Below are 25,182 nucleotides of genomic sequence, written 5' to 3' on the forward strand. Positions count from 1 at the left end.
GTGTGTCTGTAGTCTTAGGAGTATAGTAGTGTGTCTGTAGTGTAAGAAGTATAGTAGTGTGTCAGTAGTGTAAGGAGTATAGTAGTGTGTCTGTAGTGTTAGGAGTATAGTAGTGTGTCAGTAGTGTTAGGAGTATAGTAGTGTGTCAGTAGTGTAAGGAGTATAGTAGTGTGTCAGTATTGTAAGAAGTATAGTAGTGTGTCAGTAGTGTTAGGAGTATAGTAGTGTGTCAGTAGTGTTAGGAGTATAGTAGTGTGTCAGTAGTGTTAGGAGTATAGTAGTGTGTCAGTAGTGTTAGGAGTATAGTAGTGTGTCAGTAGTGTTAGGAGTATAGTAGTGTGTCAGTAGTGTAAGGAGTATAGTAGTGTATCTGTAGTGTTAGGAGTATAGTAGTGTGTCAGTATTGTTAGGAGTAAAGTAGTGTGTCAGTAGTGTTAGGAGTATAGTAGTGTGTCTGTAATGTAAGGAGTATAGTAGTGTGTCAATAGTGTTAGGACTATAGTAGTGTGTCAATAGTGTTAGGACTATAGTAGTGTGTCAGTAGTGTTAGGAGTATAGTAGTGTGTCAGTAGTGTTAGGAGTATAGTAGTGTAAGGAGTATAGTAGTGTGTCTGTAGTGTTAGGAGTATAGTAGTGTGTCTGTAGTGTTAGGAGTATAGTAGTGTGTCTGTAGTGTTAGGAGTATAGTAGTGTGTCAGTAGTATTAGGAGTATTTTAGTGTGTTAGTAGTATAGTAGTGTGTCAGTAGTGTAAGGACTATAGTAGTGTGTCAGTAATGTTAGGAGTATAGTAGTGTGTCAGTAGTGTTAGGACTATAGTAGTGTGTCAGTAGTGTTAGGACTATAGTAGTGTGTCAGTAGTGTTAGGAGTATAGTAGTGTGTCAGTAGTGTTAGGAGTATAGTTGTAATGTCGGGGTAGGGAAACAGACAAGTGAGCCCTAATCTACCCGCCACTCAGTCCCTGCCTACTTGCAACGACCCGCCCTAGGCGACGGTGTACAACTGGGCGACGGTCCCTACACTCAATAGGTGCATGACAGACAAACAGACAAGGGTACAAAGAAGCCAGGGAAATGGGGAAGTTGCCCACGGGAACACTGTGAGCAACAAGCGAGGTGAACGAGCCGAGTCAAATCAGGAGATGAGCGAGGTACAAAAACGCAGAGCAGAAGAGTGGTCAGAAAAGCCAAGGTCAATCACAAGCAGAGGATCAGTAGTTCAAGAAGCTGCAGCAGGGCCAGGAAACCAACAGAGAAGAATCACAAGCAAAGGAGGAACAGGAAAGGCAGGTATAAATAGACAGAGGGCGGGAGCTATCTCCGTCTGGCCAGGCTGTGATAGGCTCTCCCACTCCTAAGCCTGCCATCCTGGGTGGTGGAAGATGGAGTCAGTCTCACAGACATAGAAGCAGGTGCAGACTGATTACCTATGGGCGTGGATACAGAAGTTGTGTCTGGCAGATCCTTTACAGTACCCCCCCTTTTATGAGGGGCCACCGGACCCTTTCTAGGTGGACCTGGTTTATTGGGGAAATGAAGGTGGAACCTCCTGAGCAATACCCCAGCGTGAACATCCCGGGCGGGTACCCAAGTCCTCTCCTCAGGCCCGTATCCCCTCCAATGGACCAGGTACTGGAGGGAGCCTTGGACCATCCTGCTGTCCACAATCTTGGCCACCTCGAATTCTACCCCCTCAGGGGTGAGAACAGGGACCGGAGGTTTCCTCGAGGGAGCCAAGGACGGGGAGCAGTGTTTAAGGAGGGAGGCATGAAACACGTTGTGTACTCGAAAAGACGGGGGCAACTACAGTCGGAAGGAGACAGGGTTAAGGACTTCAATGACCTTGTATGGCCCTATAAACCGGGGAGCAAACTTCTTGGACGGGACTTTAAGGCGCACATTTTATGACGATAGCCACACCAGATACCCGACCAGAAACAAGGGGTTAGCAGAACGTCTTCTATCTGCCTGAGTCTTTTGTATGCTCTGGGACTCCTCTAGGTTCTTCTGAACCTGGGCACTGACTGTGCACAGTTCCCTCTGAACGACATCTACCTCGGGATTGTTGGAACTACCAGGTGAAATGGAGAAGAACCGTGGATTAAACCCAAAATTACAGAAAAACGGAGAGACCCCTGACGAATTACTGACCCGGTTATTAAGGGAAAATTCGGCGAGGGGAATGAATGAGACCCAATCATATTGACAGTCAGAGATAAAACACCTTAAATATTGTTCTAGAGACTGATTAGTCCTCTCAGTTTGGCCATTAGTTTCAGGATGGAAGGCAGAGGAGAAGGACAGATCAATCTCCAACTTTTTACAGAAGGCTCTCCAAAACAATGAAACAAATTGTACCCCTCTGTCAGAAACAATATTGACAGGGACCTCATGGAGACGCAGGATGTGTTTGACAAACAAGGTAGCTAACGTCTTAGCATTGGGTAGTTTCTTGAGGGGCACAAAGTGGCACATCTTACTGAAGCGGTCTACTACAACCCACACCACCGACTTGCCTTGAGATGGAGGCAAATCGGTGATGAAATCCATGGAGATATGGGTCCAAGGTCTCTGGGGAACGGGCAAAGAACATAGTAAGCCCGCTGGTCGGGACCTGGGAGTCTTGGACCTAGCACAAACTTCACAAGCGGCGACGTAGGCCTTAACGTCTTTGAGCAACCCAGGCCACCAATAGTTTCTGGCAATGAGGTGCTTGGTACCCAGGATGCCTGGATAGCCAGATAGTGCAGAGTCATGATTTTCCCTAAGTACTCTTAGCCGGAATTGCAGGGGAACAAACAGCTTGTTCTCAGGAAGGTTCCCGGGAGCTGAACCTTGATCAGCCGCAATTTCAGAGACTAAATCAGAATCAATAGAGGAAATGATTATACCTGGAGGAAAAACACAAGCAGGATCTTCCTCCAAAGGAGGGCTGGCCATGAAGCTACACGACAGTGCATCAGCCTTAATATTTTTAGACCCAGCCCTATAGGTGACCAAAAAGTTGAATCTGGTAAAAAATAACGCCCATCGATCTTGTCTCGGGTTTAGCCTCCGGGCAGATTCTAGGAAAACCAGATTCTTGTGGTCGGTAAGGACCATAACCTGGTGTCTAGCCCCCTCCAGGAAGTGGCGCCACTCTTCAAATGCCCATTTAATGGCTAAGAGTTCACGGTTGCCAATATCATAGTTACTCTCAGTGGGCGAAAACAACCTGGAGAAGTAGGCACAGGGGCGGAGATGGGTGAGGGACCTGGTACCCTTGACAAGACAGCCCCCACTCCCACCTCGGACACGTCAACCTCCACGATAAATGGCTCCATTTGGTTGGGCTGAACCAGCACTGGGGCAGAGATAAAGCACTTCTTAAGGACCTCAAAAGCCTGGACAGCCTCAGGAGGCCAGTGGAGGAGATCAGCACCTTTGCAAGTGAGATCCGTAAGAGGCTTAGCGATGACCGAGAAGTTAGCAATAAATCTCCTCTAATAATTAGCGAACCCCAGGAAGCAGTGTAACGCCTTCAGGGAGGCAGGTTGGACCCATTCCGCCACAGCCTGGACCTTGGTGGGGTCCATGCGGAATTCATGAGGAGTGAGGATTTGACCCAAAAACTGTATCTCCTGCACCCCAAACACACATTTTTCGGTCTTAGCAAACAGTTTGTTTTCCCGAAGGGCCTGGAGCACCTTCCTGACATGCTCAATGTGGGAGGACCAGTCCTTGGAAAACACAAGTATGTCATCAAGGTACACTACAAGAAATACCCCCAGGTAATCTCTTAAAACCTCATTTATGAAATTCTGGAAGACCGCGGGAGCATTACACAACCCAAAGGGCATGACGAGGTATTCGAAATGACCTTCGGGCGTGTTAAACGCAGTCTTCCACTCATCCCCCTCTTTGATGCAGATAAGGTTATAAGCCCCCCGTAGATCAAACTTAGAGAATCATTGGGCCCCCTGAACCTGATTGAAGAGATCAGGAATCAAAGGAAGGGGATACTGGTTCCTTACAGTGACCTTATTCAAGTTTCGGTAGTCAATGCATGGCCTAAGACCACCATCCTTCCTCCCTACGAAGAAGAAGCCAGCACCTACCAGAGAAGTAGAGGGGCGAATGTAACCCTTGGCCAGGCATTCCTGGATATACTCTCTCATGGCTTCACATTCGGGACAAGAGAGATTAAATATCCTACCCTTAGGGAGCTTAGCTCCTGGTACCAAATCAATTGCGCAATCATATTCTCTATGAGGTGGTAACACTTCGGAGGCTTCTTTAGAGAAAACATCAGCGAAGTCCTCAACAAACTCAGGTAGAGTGTTCACCTCCTCAGGGAGAGAAATAGAATTAACAGGAAAACATGACGTCATGCATTCATTACCCCATTTGGTAAGATCCCCAGTATTCCAGTCAAAAGTGGGATTATGCAACTGCAACCAGGGAAGGCCTAAAACCAAATCGGACGATAATCCCTGCATCACCAGTACAGAGCACTGCTCCAAATGCATGGAGCCCACAAGGAGTTCAAAAACAGGGGTTTGCTGTGAAAAATAACCATTAGCAAGAGGAGTGGAGTCGATACCCACTACCGGGACAGGTTTAGGCAAATCAATCAATGGCATAGCTAGAGACATAGCAAATTCCACAGACATAATATTAGCAGAAGACCCTGAATCCACGAAGGCACTGCCGGTAGCAGACCTACCACCAAAAGAGACCTGAAAGGGAAGCAAGATTTAATTACGTTTCATATTTACGGGAAATACCTGTGCGCCCAAGTGACCTCCCCGATGGTCACTTAGGCGCGGAAGTTCTTCCGGCTGCTTATTCTTATGCCTAGGACAGTTGTTCACTTGATGCTTGTCATCCCCACAGTAGAAGCAGAGACCATTCTTCCTGCGGAACTCTCTACGTTGTTGGGGGGACACGTAGGCCCCGAGTTGCATAGGTACCTCTGAGTCTTCCGTGGAAGAACGAAGCAACGGAACCTCGGGAGGCATCATGGGGGAGTCAGAGGAGAAAACACAAACACGTTCAAGTCGTCGTTCCCTGAGACGTCGGTCAAGTCGTACCGCTAAAGCCATAACCTGATCTAGGGAGTCAGAAGAGGGATAGCTAACTAGCAGGTCTTTCAGGGTGTTCGACAGACCCAATCTAAACTGGCACCTTAAGGCAGGGTCATTCCACCGAGAAGCTACACACCACTTCCTAAAGTCAGAACAATACTCCTCAGCTGACTCTCGGCAAAGGCAGTCTTGTCAGTCTCATCATTAATGAGCCCGAGAGCAGCAAAGAAAAGATCAATGGAGGAAAGTTCAGGGGCGTCAGGAGCCAAGGAGAAGGCCCATTCTTGGGGCCCGTCCTGGAGCCGGAACATAATTATACCCACCCGCTGGCTCTCAGAACCAGAGGAGTGGGGCTTTAAGCGAAAATAGAGCCTACAACTCTTCCGAAAGGAGAAAAAAGTCTTCCGGTCCCCTGAGAACCGGTCAGGCAACTTGAGGTGGGGTTCAAGAGGTGAGGTGAGGGGCACTACCAGGGCAGCATCAGGCCGGATGTCCCTCTGAGCCAGGGCCTGGACCTGTAGGGAGAGGCCCTGCATTTGCTGAGCCAGGGTCTCAAGGGGGTCCATAGTAGTGTCAGGGACCAGGGTAGACTAGGTATATAGGCTTGTGATTATGTAATGTCGGGGTAGGGAAACAGACAAGTGAGCCCTAATCTACCCGCCACTCAGTCCCTGCCTACTTGCAACGACCCGCCCTAGGCGACGGGGTACAACTGGGCGACGGTCCCTACACTCAATAGGTGCACGACAGACAAACAGACAAGGGTACAAAGAAGCCAGGGAAATGGAGAAGTTGCCCACGGGAACACCGTGAGCAACAAGCGAGGTGAACGAGCCGAGTCAAGCCAGGAGATGAGCGAGGTACAAAAACGCAGAGCAGAAGAGTGGTCAGAAAAGCCAAGGTCAATCACAAGCAGAGGATCAGTAGTTCAAGAAGCTGCAGCAGGGCCAGGAAACCAACAGAGAAGAATCACAAGCAAAGGAGGAACAGGAAAGGCAGGTATAAATAGACAGAGGGCGGGAGCTATCTCCGTCTGGCCAGGCTGTGATAGGCTCTCCCACTCCTAAGCCTGCCATCCTGGGTGGTGGAAGATGGAGTCAGTCTCACAGACATAGAAGCAGGTGCAGACTGATTACCTATGGGCGTCGACACAGAAGTTGTGTCTGGCAGATCCTTTACAGTAGTAGTGTGTCTGTAGTGTTAGGACTATAGTAGTGTGTCAGTAGTGTTCGGAGTATAGTAGTGTGTCCGTAGTGTTCGGAGTATAGTAGTGTGTCCGTAGTGTTCGGAGTATAGTAGTGTGTCCGTAGTGTTCGGAGTATAGTAGTGTGTCAGTAGTGTAAGGAGTATTGTAGTGTGTCCATAGTGTTCGGAGTATAGTAGTGTGTCAGTAGTGTAAGGAGTATAGTAGTGTGTCAGTAGTGTTAGGAGTATAGTAGTGTTTCAGTAGTGTTAGGAGTATAGTAGTGTGTCAGTAGTGTTAGGAGTATAGTAGTGTGTCAGTATTGTAAGAAGTATAGTAGTGTGTCTGTAGTGTTAGGAGTATAGTAGTGTGTCAGTATTGTTAGGAGTATAGTAGTGTGTCAGTAGTGTTAGGAGTATAGTAGTGTGTCAATATTGTTAGGAGTATAGTAGTGTGTCAGTAGTGTTAGGAGTATAGTAGTGTGTCAGTAGTGTAAGGAGTATAGTAGTGTGTCAGTAGTGTTAGGAGTATAGTAGTTTGTCAGTAGTGTTAGGAGTATAGTAGTGTGTCCGTAGTGTTCGGAGTATAGTAGTGTGTCAGTAGTGTAAGGAGGATAGTAGTGTGTCAGTAGTGTTAGGAGTATAGTAGTGTGTCAGTAGTGTAAGGACTATAGTAGTGTGTCAGTAATGTTAGGAGTATAGTAGTGTGTCTATAGTGTTAGGACTATAGTAATGTGTCATTAGTGTAAGGAGTATAGTAGTGTGTCGGTAGTGTTAGGAGTATAGTAGTGTGTCAATAGTGTTAGGAGTATAGTAGTGTGTCAGTAGTGTTAGGAGTATAGTAGTGTGTCCGTAGTGTTAGGAGTATAGTAGTGTGTCTGTAGTGTTAGGACTATAGTAGTGTGTCAGTAGTGTTAGGAGTATAGTAGTGTGTTAGTAGTGTAAGAAGTATAGTAGTGTGTCTGTAGTGTTCAGAGTATAGTAGTGTGTCAGTAGTGTTAGGAGTATAGTAGTGTGTCAGTAGTGTTAGGAGTATAGTAGTGTGTCAGTAGTGTTAGGAGTATAGTAGTGTGTCAGTAGTGTTAGGAGTATAGTAGTGTGTCTGTAGTGTTAGGACTATAGTAGTGTGTCAGTAGTGTAAGGAGTATAGTAGTGTGTCCGTAGTGTTAGGAGTATAGTAGTGTGTCAGTAGTGTTAGGAGTATAGTAGTGTGTCAGTAGTGTAAGGAGTATAGTAGTGTGTCTGTAGTGTTAGGAGTATAGTAGTGTGTCAGTAGTGTTAGGAGTATAGTAGTGTGTCCGTAGTGTTAGGAGTATAGTAGTGTGTCTGTAGTGTTAGGACTATAGTAGTGTGTCAGTAGTGTTAGGAGTATAGTAGTGTGTTAGTAGTGTAAGAAGTATAGTAGTGTGTCTGTAGTGTTCAGAGTATAGTAGTGTGTCAGTAGTGTTAGGAGTATAGTAGTGTGTCAGTAGTGTTAGGAGTATAGTAGTGTGTCAGTAGTGTTAGGAGTATAGTAGTGTGTCAGTAGTGTTAGGAGTATAGTAGTGTGTCTGTAGTGTTAGGACTATAGTAGTGTGTCAGTAGTGTAAGGAGTATAGTAGTGTGTCCGTAGTGTTAGGAGTATAGTAGTGTGTCAGTAGTGTTAGGAGTATAGTAGTGTGTCAATAGTATTCGGAGTATAGTAGTGTGTCTGTAGTATTATGAGTATAGTAGTGTCTCAATAGTATCAGGAACATAATAGTGTGTCAGTAGTATTATGAGTATAGTGTTGTTTCAGTATTGTTGAGACGCAGCCTAGTGCAGTCATTAATGTTGGGTGTGGGGTAGTGCACTGCAGTTACTGGGGGGCAGTGCAGTGAGCAGTGTGTAAAGCATAAGCAGTGTGTCAGTGGGTTGTATGTATTTTCTGGAGGGAGGAGGGGGTCGACTTGCTGCCAGCAGTGAAGGACTTGGCTGTGTCCCCCAGCTGCACCTCTGTTGAGCTCTTGGCTGGGACCCATAGGCTAGGCTCAGGTTTCAGTCCTGGAGGGAGGGGGTTGGCGCTGGGATCTGAGCAGCCTGGCAGGACACTTCACTTTCTCATATTTCTATTTTTCTTCTGATTTCGCTCTGAGTTTTTTGAGTTTTTCCAAAGCACAAGCCTCCTGTGCAGAGCTGGGGCTCAGATCCACTATGCTGTGCTGCAGGGAAGTCACTGAGGGGAGGTGAAGGTAAGAAGACCAGGCTCAGGGGGCACTGGGCGCTCAGCTGGTGGCAGCAAGCCTTTCATTCCTGGAGCACAACCCTGGATTGTATGCAGCCTCGGGGCAGAGTGACTGATCGAAGTATAACCAGTGTTTGTTACATTGTATCAGCGCTGTGTATGTAGCGGGGTCATGATGTTTTATTAGAGGGCACAATACCGTATATAACAATCACAGGGGGACTGACAGTCACCCTCCCGACTTTCCTCAAATTCTCAAACTTTTATTGTTTCATTTTACAATTTTTTAGATATCATACTCTCTTTTACCATTTTATTAAATAAAATGTTTGAAAAATGACAATCGAGAAATATAGTAGGAGAAAAATATTACAGCTCAGTGAAATTAAACCTAGTAATAGATATGACTTCTCCGGTTCCATGGCCACCGGTCCACGTTGCGATTTAATTTAACGTACCGAGTGGTGTCAGGAATTCAGTAAGTTTCGTACGATGATTAATGATTGTAATAATAGATGGGATCAGTTCTGCGCCTGCGCACCAGGAAAAGTTTACCTGCTATTTTACCATAAATTAAACCATTTTTTGTCCAATCTGATCTACAGATTTAGACATAATTTTGGCATATTGATAAAAGAGATGAGAATGATGAGAGTGATTGTACATATACGTAAGGAGCAGACGCAGAAAAATCTGTAAAATGTTGTGCAATATTTGATACATTTGTTGCAGCTTATACGTCAGATTGATACATTGTTACCCATAATATTCCATGAGTGTAGACGCCTCGTCTGCTGGAAGATGTTCCGAGATCTGATGGTTCATAATTATTATGTCTTCCTCCCTCTTTCTAATATTCCAGTCTCATGTCTTCTTATATATGATGAATATTGGGCTCCATGTTTCATGCCGTTGACCCTTCTGTTATGTGGACTGTGCCCATAGCTCAAAATCTCTTGCAATGAGTTGTTGAATTGACCAAAGTTGGACGGCTCCAATGTGAATCCATCTTCACATATGTTACTCCTCGTTCCGGCTTCAGTATCCTGATGGCAGCCGTGTTCTTGGTGCCTCTTCAATCTTTCCCTTCTCTTCTAGATGTATTTTTGCCTCGAGGACTTCAGTACTGGTGGCACGATGAAGCAGATGGATGGGACTGGTCAGGAGTGATATTAGGGTAACAACTTAATGGGGTTGCCATGATCTCTGATTCCAGATGTGTGACTAAATTAGACCTTCAGGTGCCCTTTGGAGTTATCCGGACCTTATAAGGATGTGGTGATTTGGGAGACCCAATGCAGCTGTGAATGTAATTGTATAGGACCTAACCAATGGACACCCAAAGATTTTATGTTGAGGTCTGGCCAAAGTAGCAACAGTAAAGGATCCCTTTAAATGGGCTTTCCTGCTATTAACCTTTGGTGATGTGATAAACGTTCGATGGAGGGTGAGCAGCTCCAGCTCCAAATGTAATATTGTTTAATTATGGTGTAAAATGGTGTCATTTTGCTCACTATTGTATAACAGGGCTTAATATAAAGTGATATGATGTAGCATGGTGTCACATGGTATATAATAGTGTTATATATATATATACACAGTGTATATGGTAAATTATGGGTGATATGGTGTAATATCATGGTGTAATATGGTATATCATAGTGTAGTATAGTGTTATATGGTATATCATGGTGTAGTATAGTGTTATAAAGTATATTATAGTGTCATATGGGATAATATAATGTAATATCATGGTGTGTATTATGGTATATCATAGTGTAGTATGGTGTAATATAGTGTTATACGGTAAATAATGGTGTAATATGGGGAAATAGGATGTAAAATCATGGTGTAATATAGTGTTATATGGTATATCATGGTGTAATATAGTCTTATATGGTAAATCATAGTGTAATATGGGGTAATATAATGTAATATCACAGTGTGTAATATGGTATATCATAGTATGGTATGGTTTAATATAGTCTTATATGGTAAATCATAGTGTAATATGGGGTAATAGTATGGTATATCATAGTGTAATATGGGGTAATAGTATGGTATATCATAGTGTAATATGGGGTAATAGTATGGTATATCATAGTGTAATATGGGGTAATAGTATGGTATATCATAGTGTAGTAAGGTGTAATATTGTGTTATATGATAAATCATATTGTACTATGGGGTAATATGATGTAATATCATGGCATAATATGGTATATCATAGTGTAGAATGTTGTAAATATAGTGTTATATGGTGTATCATAGTGTAATATAGTGTTATATGGTAAATAATGGTTTATATGGGGTAATAGGATGTAAAATCATGGTGTAATATAGTGTTATATGGTATATCATGGTGTAATATAGTGTTATATGGTATATCATGGTGTAATATAGTATTATATGGTAAATAATGGTTTATATGGGGTAATAGGATGTAAAATCATGGTGTAATATAGTGTTATATGGTATATCATGGTGTAGTATAGTGTTATATGGTAAATAATGGTGTCATGTGGGGTAATATAATGTCGTATCATAGTGTAATATAGTGTTATATGGTAAATAATGGTTTATATGGGGTAATAGGATGTAAAATCATAGTGTAATATAGTGTTATATGGTGTATCATTGTGTTGTATAGTGTTATATGGTAAATAATGGTGTAATATGGGGTAATATAATGTAATATCATAGTGTGTAATATAGTGTTATATGGTGTATCATGGTGTAGTATAGTGTTATATGGTAAATAATGGTGTAATATGGGGTAATATAATGTAATATCATAGTGTGTAATATAGTGTTATATGGTGTATCATTGTGTTATATGGTAAATAATGGTGTAATATGGGGTAATATAATGTAATATCATAGTGTGTAATATAGTGTTATATGGTGTATCATGGTGTAGTATAGTGTTATATGGTAAATAATGGTGTAATATGGGGTAATATAATGTAATATCATAGTGTGTAATATAGTGTTATATGGTGTATCATGGTGTAATATAGTGTTATATGGTGTATCATGGTGTAATATAGTGTTATATGGTGTATCATGGTGTAATATAGTGTTATATGGTGTATCATGGTGTAATATAGTGTTATATGGTGTATCATGGTGTAATATAGTGTTATATGGTGTATCATGGTGTACTATAGTGTTATATGGTGTATCATGGTGTAATATAGTGTTATATGGTGTATCATGGTGTAATATAGTGTTATATGGTGTATCATGGTGTAATATAGTGTTATATGGTATATCGTGGTGTAGTATAGTGTTATATGGTAAATAATGGTGTAATATGGGGTAATATAATGTAATATCATAGTGTGTAATATAGTGTTATATGGTGTATCATTGTGTAGTATAGTGTTATATGGTAAATAATGGTGTAATATGGGGTAATATAATGTAATATCATAGTGTGTAATATAGTGTTATATGGTGTATCATGGTGTAGTATAGTGTTATATGGTAAATAATGGTGTAATATGGGGTAATATAATGTAATATCATAGTGTGTAATATAGTGTTATATGGTGTATCATGGTGTAATATAGTGTTATATGGTGTATCATGGTGTAATATAGTGTTATATGGTGTATCATGGTGTAATATAGTGTTATATGGTGTATCATGGTGTAATATAGTGTTATATGGTGTATCATGGTGTAATATAGTGTTATATGGTGTATCATGGTGTAATATAGTGTTATATGGTGTATCATGGTGTAATATAGTGTTATATGGTGTATCATGGTGTAATATAGTGTTATATGGTGTATCATGGTGTAATATAGTGTTATATGGTATATCGTGGTGTAGTATAGTGTTATATGGTAAATAATGGTGTAATATGGGGTAATATAATGTAATATCATAGTGTGTAATATAGTGTTATATGGTGTATCATGGTGTAATATAGTGTTATATGGTGTATCATGGTGTAATATAGTGTTATATGGTGTATCATGGTGTAATATAGTGTTATATGGTGTATCATGGTGTAATATAGTGTTATATGGTGTATCATGGTGTAATATAGTGTTATATGGTGTATCATGGTGTAATATAGTGTTATATGGTGTATCATGGTGTAATATAGTGTTATATGGTAAATAATGGTGTAATATGGGGTAATATAATGTAATATCATAGTGTGTAATATGGTATATCATAGTATATCATGGTGTAATATAGTCTTATATGGTAGATCATGGTGTAATACGGGGTAATAGGATGTAATATCATAGTGTGTAATATGGTAGATCATGGTGTAATGTGGCGTTATATTGTGTAATATCATGGTGTCATATGGTATATCATAGTGTAGTATAGGGTAATATAGTGTTATATGGTACATCATGGCGTAATATGGTATAATACGGTATTTCATAGTGTAGTTACCTGTACTATAGTATTATATGGTAAATCATAGTGTAATATAGTGTTATATGTTATAACATGGTGTAGTATAGTGTTATATGGTAAATCATAGTGTAATATAGTGTTATATGTTATAACATGGTGTAGTATAGTGTTAAATGCTATATCACGGTGTATAAGATTGTCATATACCATAGGACACCATTTATCTCAAGCTTCCTGGTTCATAAATGGAATGACAGAGCTACAGTGAAGACTGACACACATGGTGAGCAGTCGGAGAGGAGCAGGGGGTGTATATTTCCTCCCCTGTGGGCACTGTTGCAGCAGCCGCTAGGGGTTATCACCCAGGGTCTGTTACCCATGTGGTTATTTTGGTAATATTCGGATAATTGGCTCCGCTATGAGTACAGACCACTAGCATCTCCATATAACAGCTGGGAGGCTGTATAAAATAACAACCTGGGATAAGATGTTTCTACAACTATGGCTGACGGCGGCCGCGTGTCCTGTGAGCATCTTCCCCAAACATCTGCGTAGCAGCGAATGCCGATGCAATAAAAAGTCAGTGAACGACCATAAATCTCTTCAATTATATCGGATGAAACATGCGGATGCGAATAACACACAATTATCCCCGGTGTGGGGGAGGGACTTGTTAGAGAAGCTTACTTTTTCTTAGCTACAAAAAAATTGAAATTGTACAATGGAATTAATTGTATTAAAACTGGATGTCCGCGTCCTATCCTCCTGCTTCCCTTCTAATGTACTGCCTGTATAGGTGTCAGTCTTTACTGTAGTTCTAGCATTGTATTCATGAACCAGGAAGCTTAGGATGAACAGAGCTATATGAAGGAGATAAGGCAGTGCTGCAGTGCAGAGAATGATGGAGGAAACAGTGACTATAAATGATAAGATAAATCTGTGATGTATGTGTGATTATCATCAATAATAATGCTGCGTCTATGGTCTGAAAAGGGGGGGTTGAATTGAATTGTAGGGGTACAGGAAATAGTAGAGGTGTAGGGAATAGTAAGGGTTCAAGGAATAGTAGGGGTTCAATACATGTGTGGGGTATAAGAAATAATAGGGTTGCAGGAAATAGAAGGGATGTAGGGAATTTGTAGAGGGGCATGGAAGAGTATGGCTGCAGGAAATAGGGATACATCGAATAGTAGGGGTGCAGTGACTAGTAGGGGTACAGGGAATTGTAGTGATACAGGCCAATAGTAGGGATACAGGGCATAGTAGAGGTACAGGGAATAGTAGTGATACAGAGAATAGTAATGATACAGGGCATAGTAGTGATACAGGGAATAGTAGAGGTACAGGGAATAGTAGTGATACAGGGAATAGTAGGGATACAGGGAATAGTAGTGATACAGGGAATAGTAGAGATACAGGGAATAGTAGTGATACAGGGAATAGTAGAGATACAGGGAATAGTATGGATACAGGGAATAGTAGAGATACAGAGAATAGTAGAGATACAGGGAATAGTAGTGATACAGGGAATAGTAGTGATACAGGGAATAGTAGAGGTACAGGGAATAGTAGTGATACAGGGAGTAGTAGGGATACAGGGAATAGTAGTGATACAAGAAATAGTAGTGATACAGGGAATATTATGGATACAGGGCATTGTAGTGATACATGGAATAGTAGTGATACAGGGAATAGTAGAGGTACAGGGAATAGTAGTGATAAAGGGAATAGTAGAGATACAGGGAATAGTAGTGATACAGGGAATAGTAGTGATACAGGGAATAGTAGTGATACAGGGAATAGTAGTGATACAGGGAATAGTAGTGATACAGGGAATAGTAGTGATACAGGGAATAGTAGTGATACAGGGAATAGTAGTGATAGAGGGAATAGTAGTGATACAGGGAATAGTAGTGATACAGGGAATAGTAGTGATGCAGGGAATAGTAGTGATAGAGGGAATAGTAGTGATACAGGGAATAGTAGTGATACAGGGAATAGTAGTGATAGAGGGAATAGTAGTGATACAGGGAATAGTAGGGATACAGGGAATAGTAGTGATACAGGGAATAGTATTGATACAGGGAATAGTAGAGGTACAGGGAATAGTAGAGGTACAGGGAATAGTAGTGATACAGGGAATAGTAGTGATACAGGGAATAGTAGTGATACAGGGAATAGTAGAGATACAGGGAGTTGTAGTGATACAGGGAATAGTAGAGATACAGGGAATAGTAGTGATACAGGGAATAGTATTGATACAGGGAATAGTAGTGATACAGGGAATAGTAGTGATACAGGGAATAGTAGTGATAGAGGGAATAGTAGTGATACAGGGAATAGTAGTGATACAGGGAATAGAAGTGAAACAGGGAATAGTAGTGATACAGGGAATAGTAGTGATACAGGGAATAGTAGGGATACAGGGAATAGTAGAGGTACAGGGAATAGTAGTGATACAGGGAATAGTAGGGATACAGGGAATAGTAGTGATACAGGGAATAGTAGAGATACAGGGAATAGTAGTGATACAGGGAATAGTAGTGATACAGGGAGTAGTAGGGATACAGGGAATAGTAGTGATACAAGAAATAGTAGTGATACAGGGAATATTATGGATACAGGGCATTGTAGTGATACATGGAATAGTAGTGATACAGGGAATAGTAGAGGTACAGGGAATAGTAGTGATAAAGGGAATAGTAGAGATACAGGGAATAGTAGTGATACAGGGAATAGTAGTGATACAGGGAATAGTAGTGATACAGGGAATAGTAGTGATACAGGGAATAGTAGTGATACAGGGAATAGTAGTGATACAGGGAATAGTAGTGATACAGGGAATAGTAGTGATAGAGGGAATAGTAGTGATACAGGGAATAGTAGTGATACAGGGAATAGTAGTGATGCAGGGAATAGTAGTGATAGAGGGAATAGTAGTGATACAGGGAATAGTAGTGATACAGGGAATAGTAGTGATAGAGGGAATAGTAGTGATACAGGGAATAGTAGGGATACAGGGAATAGTAGTGATACAGGGAATAGTATTGATACAGGGAATAGTAGAGGTACAGGGAATAGTAGAGGTACAGGGAATAGTAGTGATACAGGGAATAGTAGTGATACAGGGAATAGTAGTGATACAGGGAATAGTAGAGATACAGGGAGTTGTAGTGATACAGGGAATAGTAGAGATACAGGGAATAGTAGTGATACAGGGAATAGTATTGATACAGGGAATAGTAGTGATACAGGGAATAGTAGTGATAGAGGGAATAGTAGTGATAGAGGGAATAGTAGTGATACAGGGAATAGTAGTGATACAGGGAATAGAAGTGAAACAGGGAATAGTAGTGATACAGGGAATAGTAGTGATACAGGGAATAGTAGGGATACAGGGAATAGTAGTGATACAGGGAATAGTAGTGATACAGGGAATAGTAGTGATACAGGGAATAGTAGTGATACAGGGAATAGTAGTGATACAGGGAATAGTAGTGATACAGGGAATAGTAGAGATACAGGGAATAGTAGGGATACAGGGAATAGTAGCGATACAGGGAATAGTAGAGATACAGGGAATAGTAGAGGTACAGGGAATAGTAGAGGTACAGGGAATAGTAGTGATACAGGGAATAGTAGTTATACAGGGAATAGTAGTGATACAGGGAATAGTAGTGATACAGGGAATAGTAGAGATACAGGGAATTGTAGTGATACAGGGAATAGTAGGGATACAGGGAATAGTAGTGATACAGGGAATAGTAGTGATACAGGGAATAGTAGAGATACAGGGAATAGTAGGGATACAGGGAATAGTAGGGATACAGGGAATAGTAGCGATACAGGGAATAGTAGAGATACAGGGAATAGTAGAGATACAGGGAATAGTAGTGATACAGGGAATAGTAGAGATACAGGGAATAGTAGAGGTACAGGGAATAGTAGAGGTACAGGGAATAGTAGTGATACAGGGAATAGTAGTGATACAGGGAATAGTAGTGATACAGGGAATAGTAGAGATACAGGGAATTGTAGTGATACAGGGAATAGTAGAGATACAGGGAATAGTAGTGATACAGGGAATAGTAGAGATACAGGGAATAGTAGTGATACAGGGAATAGTAGTGATACAGGGAATAGTAGCGATTCAGGGAATAGTAGCGATACAGGGAATAGTAGTGATACAGGGAATAGTAGTGATACAGGGAATAGTAGTGATACACGGAATAGTAGAGATACAGGGAATAGTAGCGATACAGGGAATAGTAGGGATACAGGGAATAGTAGTGATACAGGGAATAGCGATACAGGGAATAGTAGTGATAAAGGGAATAGTAGAGGTACAGGGAATAGTAGTGATAAAGGGAATAGTAGAGGTACAGGGAATAGTAGTGATACAGGGAATAGTAGTTATACAGGGAATAGTAGTGATACAGGGAATAGTAGTGATACAGGGAATAGTAGTGATACAGGGAATAGTAGTGATACAGGGAATTGTAGTGATACAGGGAATAGTAGTGATACAGGGAATAGTAGGGATACAGGGAATAGTAGTGATACAGGGAATAGTAGTGATACAGGGAATAGTAGAGATACAGGGAATAGTAGGGATACAGGGAATAGTAGCGATACAGGGAATAGTAGAGATACAGGGAATAGTAGAGATACAGGGAATAGTAGTGATACAGGGAATAGTAGAGGTACAGGGAATAGTAGAGGTACAGGGAATAGTAGAGGTACAGGGAATAGTAGTGATACAGGGAATAGTAGTGATACAGGGAATAGTAGTGATACAGGGAATAGTAGAGATACAGGGAATAGTAGAGATACAGGGAATAGTAGAGATACAGGGAATAGTAGAGATACAGGGAATAGTCGAGGTACAGCGAATAGTAGAGGTACAAGGAATAGTAGTGATACAGGGAATAGTAGAGGTACAAGGAATAGTAGTGATACAGGGAATAGTAGAGATACAGGGAATAGTAGAGATACAGGGAATAGTAGTGATACAGGGAATAGTAGTGATACAGGGAATAGTAGTGATACAGGGAATAGTAGAGATACAGGGAATAGTAGATATACAGGGAATAGTAGAGATACAGGGAATAGTAGAGATACAGGGATTAGTAGGTATACAGGGATTAGTAGGTATACATGGAATAGTAGAGATGCAGGGATTAGTAGTGATACAGGGATTAGTAGTGATACAGGGAATAGTAGTGATACAGGGAATAGTAGAGATACAGGGAATAGTAGCGATACAGGAAATAGTAGTTATATAGGGAATAGTAGCGATACAGGGAATAGTAGAGATACAGGCAATAGTAGAGGTACAGGGAATAGTAGAGATACAGGGAATAGTAGAGATACAGGGAATAGTAGTGATACAGGGATTAGTAGGTATACATGGAATAGTAGAGATGCAGGGATTAGTAGTGATACAGGGAATAGTAGAGGTACAGGGAATAGTAGAGATACAGGGAATAGTAGGGATACAGGGAATAGTAGAGGTACAGGGAATAGTAGTGATACAGGGAATAGTAGTGATACAGGGAATAGTAGAGATACAGGGAATAGTAGCGATTCAGGGAATAGTAGCGATACAGGGAATAGTAGAGATACAGGGAATAGTAGAGATAATGGGATAAGTAGAGATACAGGGAATAGTAGAGATACAGGGAATGGTAAAGGTACAGGGAATCGTATTGGTACAGGGAATAGTAGTGGTACAGGAAATATCCTGTATACTGGGTGTAATTCTCAGTATGTGTATTATTCTGCATATATTGACACTGCACAGTACCTCTTCTCCTGTCCTGTATACTGGGTATTATTCTCAGTATCTGTATTGTTCTGTATATATAGACACTGCACAGTACTACTTCTCCTGTCCTGTATACTGGGTGTAATTCTCAGTATCTGTATTATTCTGTATATATGGACACTGCGCAGTACTACTTCTCCTGTCCTGTATACTGGGTGTAATTCTCAGTATCTGTATTATTCTGTATATATGGACACTGCACAGTATTACTTCTCCTGTCCTGTATACTGGGTGTAATTCTCAGTATCTGTATTATTCTGTATATATGGACACTGCACAGTACTACATCTCCTGTCCCATATACTGGGTGTAATTACCAGTAACTGTATGATTCTGCATATATTGACACTGCACATTACTACTTCTCCTGTCCTGTATACTGGGTGTAAATCTCAGTATCTGTATTATTCTGTATATATGGACACTACACAGTACCTCTTCTCCTGTCCTGTATACTGGGTGTAATTCTCAGTATCTGTAGTTTTCTGTATATATGGACACTGCACAGTACCTCTTCTCCTGTCCTGTATGCTGGGTGTAATTCTTAGTATCTGTATTATTCTGAATATATGGACACTGCACAGTACCACTTCTCCTGTCCTGTATACTGGGTATAATTCTCAATATCTGTATTATTCTGTATACATAGACACTGCACAGTACTACTTCTCCTGTCCTGTAAACTGGGTGTAATTTTCAGTACCTGTATTATTCTGTATATATAGACACTGCACAGTACTACTTCTCCTGTCCTGTATACTGGGTGTAATTTTCGGTATCTGTATTATTCTGTATATATAGACACTGCACAGTACTACTTCTGTCCTGTATACTGGGTGTAATTCTCAGTATCTGTATTATTCTGTATATATAGACACTGCACAGTACTACTTCTCCTGTCCTGTATACTTCGTGTAATTCTCAGTACCTGTATTATTCTGTATATATGGACACTTCACAGTACTACTTCTCCTGTCCTGTATACTGGGTGTAATTCTCAGTATCTGTATTATTCTGTATATATGGACACTTCACAGTACTACTTCTCCTGTCCTGTATACCGGGTGTAATTCTCAGTTTCTCTATTATTCTGTATATATTGACACTGCACAGTACTACCTCTGTCCTGTATACTGGGTGTACTTCTCAGTATCTGTATTATTCTGTATATATGGACACTGCACAGTACTACCTCTGTCCTGTATACTGGGTGTAATTCTCAGTATCTGTATTATTCTGTATATATTGACACTACACAGTACTACTTCTCCTGTCCTGTATACTGGGTGTAATTCTCAGTATCTGTATTATTCTGTATATATAGACACTGCACAGTACTACTTCTCCTGTCCTGTAAACTGGGTTTAATTCTCAGTACCTGTATTATTCTGTATATATGGAGACTGCAAAGTACTACTTCTCCTGTCCTGTATACTGGGTGTAATTTTCAGTAAATGTATTATTCTGTGTATATATAGACACTGCACAGTACTACTTCTGTCTTGTATACTGGGTTTAATTCTCAATATCATTCTGTATATATGGACACTGCACAATACTACTTCTCCTGTCCTGTATACTGGGTGTAAATCTCAGTATCTGGATTATTCTGTATTTATGGACACTGCACAGTACTACCTCTGTCCAGTATACTGGGTTTAATTCTCAGCATCTGATCTAATTCTGTATTTATGGACACTGCACAGTACTACTTCTGTCCTGTATACTGGGTGTAATTCTCAGTATCTGTATTGTTCTGTATATATGGACACTGCACAGTACTACTTCTCCTGTCCTGTATACTGGGTGTAATTCTCAGTATCTGTATTATTCTGTATATATGGACACTGCACAGTACCACTTCTCCTGTCCTGTATACTGGGTGTAATTCTCAGTATCTGTATTATTCTGCATATATAGACACTGCACAGTACTACTTCTCCTGTCCTGTATACTGGGTGTAATTCTCAGTATCTGTATTATTCTGTATATATGGACACTGCACAGTACTACTTCTCCTGTCCTGTATACTAGGTGTAATTCTGAGTACCTGTATTGTTCTGTATGTATGGACACTGTACAGTTCTACCTCTCCTGTCCTGTATACTGGATGTAATTCTCAGTATCTGTATTATTCTGTATATGTGGACACTGCACAGTACTACTTCTCCTGTCCTGTATAGTGGATGTAATTCTCAGTATCTGTATTATTCTGTATATATAGACACTGCACAGTACTACTTCTCCTGTCCTGTATACTGGGTGTAATTCTGAGTACCTGTATTATTCTGTATATATGGACACTGCACAGTTCTACCTCTCCTGTCCTGTATACTGGGTGTAATTCTCAGTATCTGTATTATTCTGCATATATAGACACTGCACAGTACTACCTCTGTCCTGTATACCGGGTGTTTTTCTCAGTATCTGTATTATTCTGTATATATGGACACTACAGTACTACATCTCCTGTCCTGTATACTGGGTGTAATTATCAGTATCTGTATTATTCTGTATATATAGACACTGCACAGTACTACTTCTGTCTTGTATACTGGGTGTAATTCTCAGTATCTGTATTATTCTGTATATATTGACACTGCACAGTATTACTTCTCCTGTCCTGTATACTGGGTGTAATTCTCAGTTTCTGGATTATTCTGTATTTATGGACACTGCACAGTACTACCTCTGTCCTGTATACTGGGTGTAATTCTCAGTATCTGTATTATTCTGTATATATGGACACTGCACAGTACTACTTCTCCTGTCCAGTATACTGGGTGTAATTCTCAGTATCTGTATTATTCTGTATATATTGACACTGCACAGTATTACTTCTCCTGTCCTGTATACTGGGTGTAATTCTCAGTATCTGTATTATTCTGTATATATGGACACTGCACAGTACTACTTCTCCTGTCCTGTATACTGGGTGTAATTCTCAGTATCTGTATTATTCTGTATATATGGACACTGCACAGTACTACTTCTCCTGTCCAGTATACTGGGTGTAATTCTCAGTATCTGTATTATTCTGTATATATTGACACTGCACAGTATTACTTCTCCTGTCCTGTATACTGGGTGTAATTCTCAGTATCTGTATTATTCTGTATATATGGACACTGCACAGTACTACTTCTCCTGTCCTGTATACTGGGTGTAATTCTCAGTATCTGTATTATTCTGTATATATGGACACTGCACAGTACTACTTCACCTGTCCTGTATACTGGGTGTAATTCTCAGTATATGTATTATTCTGTATCTATGGACACTGCACAGTACTACTTCTCCTGTCCTGTATACTGCGTGTTATTCTCAGTATCTGTATTATTCTGTATATATGGACACTGCACAGTATTACTTCTCCTGTCCTGTATACTGGGTGTAATTCTCAGTATCTGTATTATTCTGTATATATAGACACTGCACAGTACTACTTCTCCTGTCTTGTATACTGGGTGTAATTCTCAGTACCTGTATTATTCTGTATATATGGACACTGCACAGTACTACCTCTGTCCTGTATACTGGGTGTAATTCTCAGTATCTGTATTATTCTGTATATATTGACACTGCACAGTACTACCTCTGTCCTGTATACTGGGTGTAATTCTCAGTACCTGTATTATTCTGTATTTATGGACACTGCACAGTACTACCTCTGTCCTGTATACCGGGTGTAATTCTCAGTTTCTGTATTATTCTGTATATATGGACACTCTATAGTACTACATCTCGTGTCCTGTATACTGGGTATAATTCTCAGTACCTGTATTATTCCTCATATATGGACACTGCACAGTATTACTTCTCCTGTCCTGTATTCTGGGTGTAATTCTCAGTATCTGTATTATTCTGTATATATAGACACTGCACAGTACTACTTCTCCTGTCCTGTATACTGGGTGTAATTCTCAGTATCTGTATTATTCTGTATATATGGACACTGCACAGTACTACTTCTCCTGTCTTGTATACTGGGTATAATTCTCAGTATCTGTATTATTTTGTATATATACACACTGCACAGTACTACTTCTCCTGTCCTGTATACTGGGTGTAATTATCAGTATCTGTATTATTCTGTATATATAGACACTGCACAGTACTACTTCTGTCCTGTATACTGGGTGTAATTCTCAGTATCTGTATTATTCTGTATATATTGACACTGCACAGTACTACTTCTCCTGTCCTGTATACTGGGTGTAATTCTCAGTATCTGTATTATTCTGTATATATGGACACTGCACAGTACTACTTCTCCTGTCCTGTATACTGGGTGTGATTCTCAGTATCTGTATTATTCTGTATATATGGACACTGCACAGTACTACTCCTTCTGTCCAGTCTACTAGGTGTAATTCTGAGTACCTGTATTATTCTGTATGTATTGACACTGTACAGTACTACTTCTCCTGTCCTGTATACTGGATGTAATTCTCAATATCTGTATTATTCTGTATATGTGGACACTGCACAGTACTACCTCTCCTGTCCTGTATACCGGGTGTAATTCTCAGTATCTGTATTATTCTGTATATATGGACACTGCACAGTACTACTTCTCCTGTCCTGTATACTGGGTATATTTCTGAGTACCTGTATTATTCTGTATATATGGACACTGCACAGTACTACCTCTCCTGTCCTGTATACTGGGTGTAATGCTCAGTATCTGTATTATTCTGCATATATAGACACTGCACAGTACTACCTCTGTCCTGTATACCGGGTGTTTTTCTCAGTATCTGTATTATTCTGTATATATGGACACTACAGTACTACATCTCCTGTCCTGTATACTGGGTGTAATTTTCAGTATCTGCTCTTATTCGGTATATATAGACACTGCACAGTATTACTTCTCCTGTCCTGCATACTGGGTGTAATTCTCAGTACCTGTATTATTCCTCATACATGGACGCTGCAAGGTACTACTTCTCCTCCTGTCCTGTATACTGGGTGTAATTCTCAGTACCTGTATTATTTTGTATATATGGACACTGCACAGTACTACTTCTCCTGTCCTGTATACTGGGTGTAATTCTCAGTATCTGTATTATTCTGTATATATTGACACTGCACAGTACTACCTCTGTCCTGTATACCGGGTGTAATTCTCAGTATCTGTATTATTCTGTATATAAGGACACTGCACAGTACTACTTCTCCTCCCGTCCTGTATACTGGGTGTAATTCTCAGTATCTGTATTATTATTTATATGTTGACACTGCACAGTACTACTTCTCCTGTCCTGTATACTGGGTGTAATTCTCAGTATCTGTATTATTCTGTATATATGGACACTGCACAGTACTACTTCTCCTGTCCTGTATACTGGGTGTAATTCTCAGTATCTGTATTATTCTGTATATATGGACACTGCACAGTACTACTTCTCCTGTCCTGTATAATGGGTGTAATTCTCAGTACCTGTATTATTCTGTATATATGGACACTGCACAGTACTACTTCTACTTTTCCTGTATACTGGGTGTAATTCTCAGTATCTGTATTATTCTGTATATATAGACCCTGCACAGTACCACTTCTGTCCTGCATACTGGGTGTAATTCTCAGTATCTGTATTATTCTGTATATAAGGACACTGCACCGTACTACTTCTCCTGTCCTGTATACTGGGTGTAATTCTCAGTACCTGTATTATTCTGTATATACGGACACTGCACAGTACTACTTCTACTTTTCCTGTATACTGGGTGTAATTCTCAGTATCTGTATTATTCTGTGTATATATAGACCCTGCACAGTACCACTTCTGTCCTGTATACTGGGTGTAATTCTCAGTATATGTATTATTCTGTATATATGGACACTGCACAATACAACTTCTCCTGTCCGGTATACTGGGTGTAATTCTCAGTATATGTATTATTCTGTATATATGGACACTGCACAATACAACTTCTCCTGTCCGGTATACTGGGTGTAATTCTCAGTACCTGTATTATTCCTCATATATGGACGCTGCACAGTACTACTTCTCCTCCTGTCCTGTATACTGGGTGTAATTCTCATTACCTTTATTATTCTGCATATATGGACGCTGAAAAGTGCCGCTCATACACTAGTCTGTATGTTACTTCTTGTGTTGTGCTGTGTGGGGAGTCAGTCAGGACAGATTGTCAGCCTCTGGATGAAATAATAGATATTCCATTCACTGGCAGTAAGCAAGTTTATTTTTATTCTTTTTAAATGGAGATGATTTGAAACACAAGGGGCAGATTTACTTATCAAATTGAGCCAGAATGCTTGTGCACATGCGTGCGTCACATTTATAAAGTGTTTTACACGCTTTTTGGGACCCATCTAACAAATTTAAAAATTGGCGCATCCAGTCTAATTCTAAACATTCTGAATTTAAGGCGGTGTTAGGAAATCTGCCTCTTTGTGTTTCAATTTTCCAACATCTTCAAGATCTCTGCTAGCTGTCAATGAATGGGAATGCTCCTATTTATATCCAGAGACCGCAAACTTGTCCTGAC

At 40.5% G+C, this 25,182-nt stretch overlaps 1 protein-coding gene across 3 annotated transcripts in view; it reads left to right on the forward strand.

Moving 5' to 3' along the window:
• The window catches only part of IL11RA (interleukin 11 receptor subunit alpha), a 155,881-nt gene that overhangs the window by 75,279 nt on the left and 55,420 nt on the right, over positions 1–25,182 (forward strand). For 2 of the 3 annotated variants that reach the window (XM_075842699.1, XM_075842713.1), the window contains exon 1: positions 8,288–8,457. The exons of the other annotated variant lie outside the window; for it this stretch is intronic. The gene's annotated coding sequence lies outside the window, so the exon portion shown is untranslated. Of the gene's footprint in view, positions 1–8,287; positions 8,458–25,182 lie in introns of those variants that run through there. 3 annotated transcript variants of the gene reach the window in all.

The sequence above is a fragment of the Rhinoderma darwinii genome, chromosome 1 (assembly GCF_050947455.1).
Source record: "Rhinoderma darwinii isolate aRhiDar2 chromosome 1, aRhiDar2.hap1, whole genome shotgun sequence".
Lineage (NCBI taxonomy): Eukaryota > Metazoa > Chordata > Amphibia > Anura > Rhinodermatidae > Rhinoderma > Rhinoderma darwinii.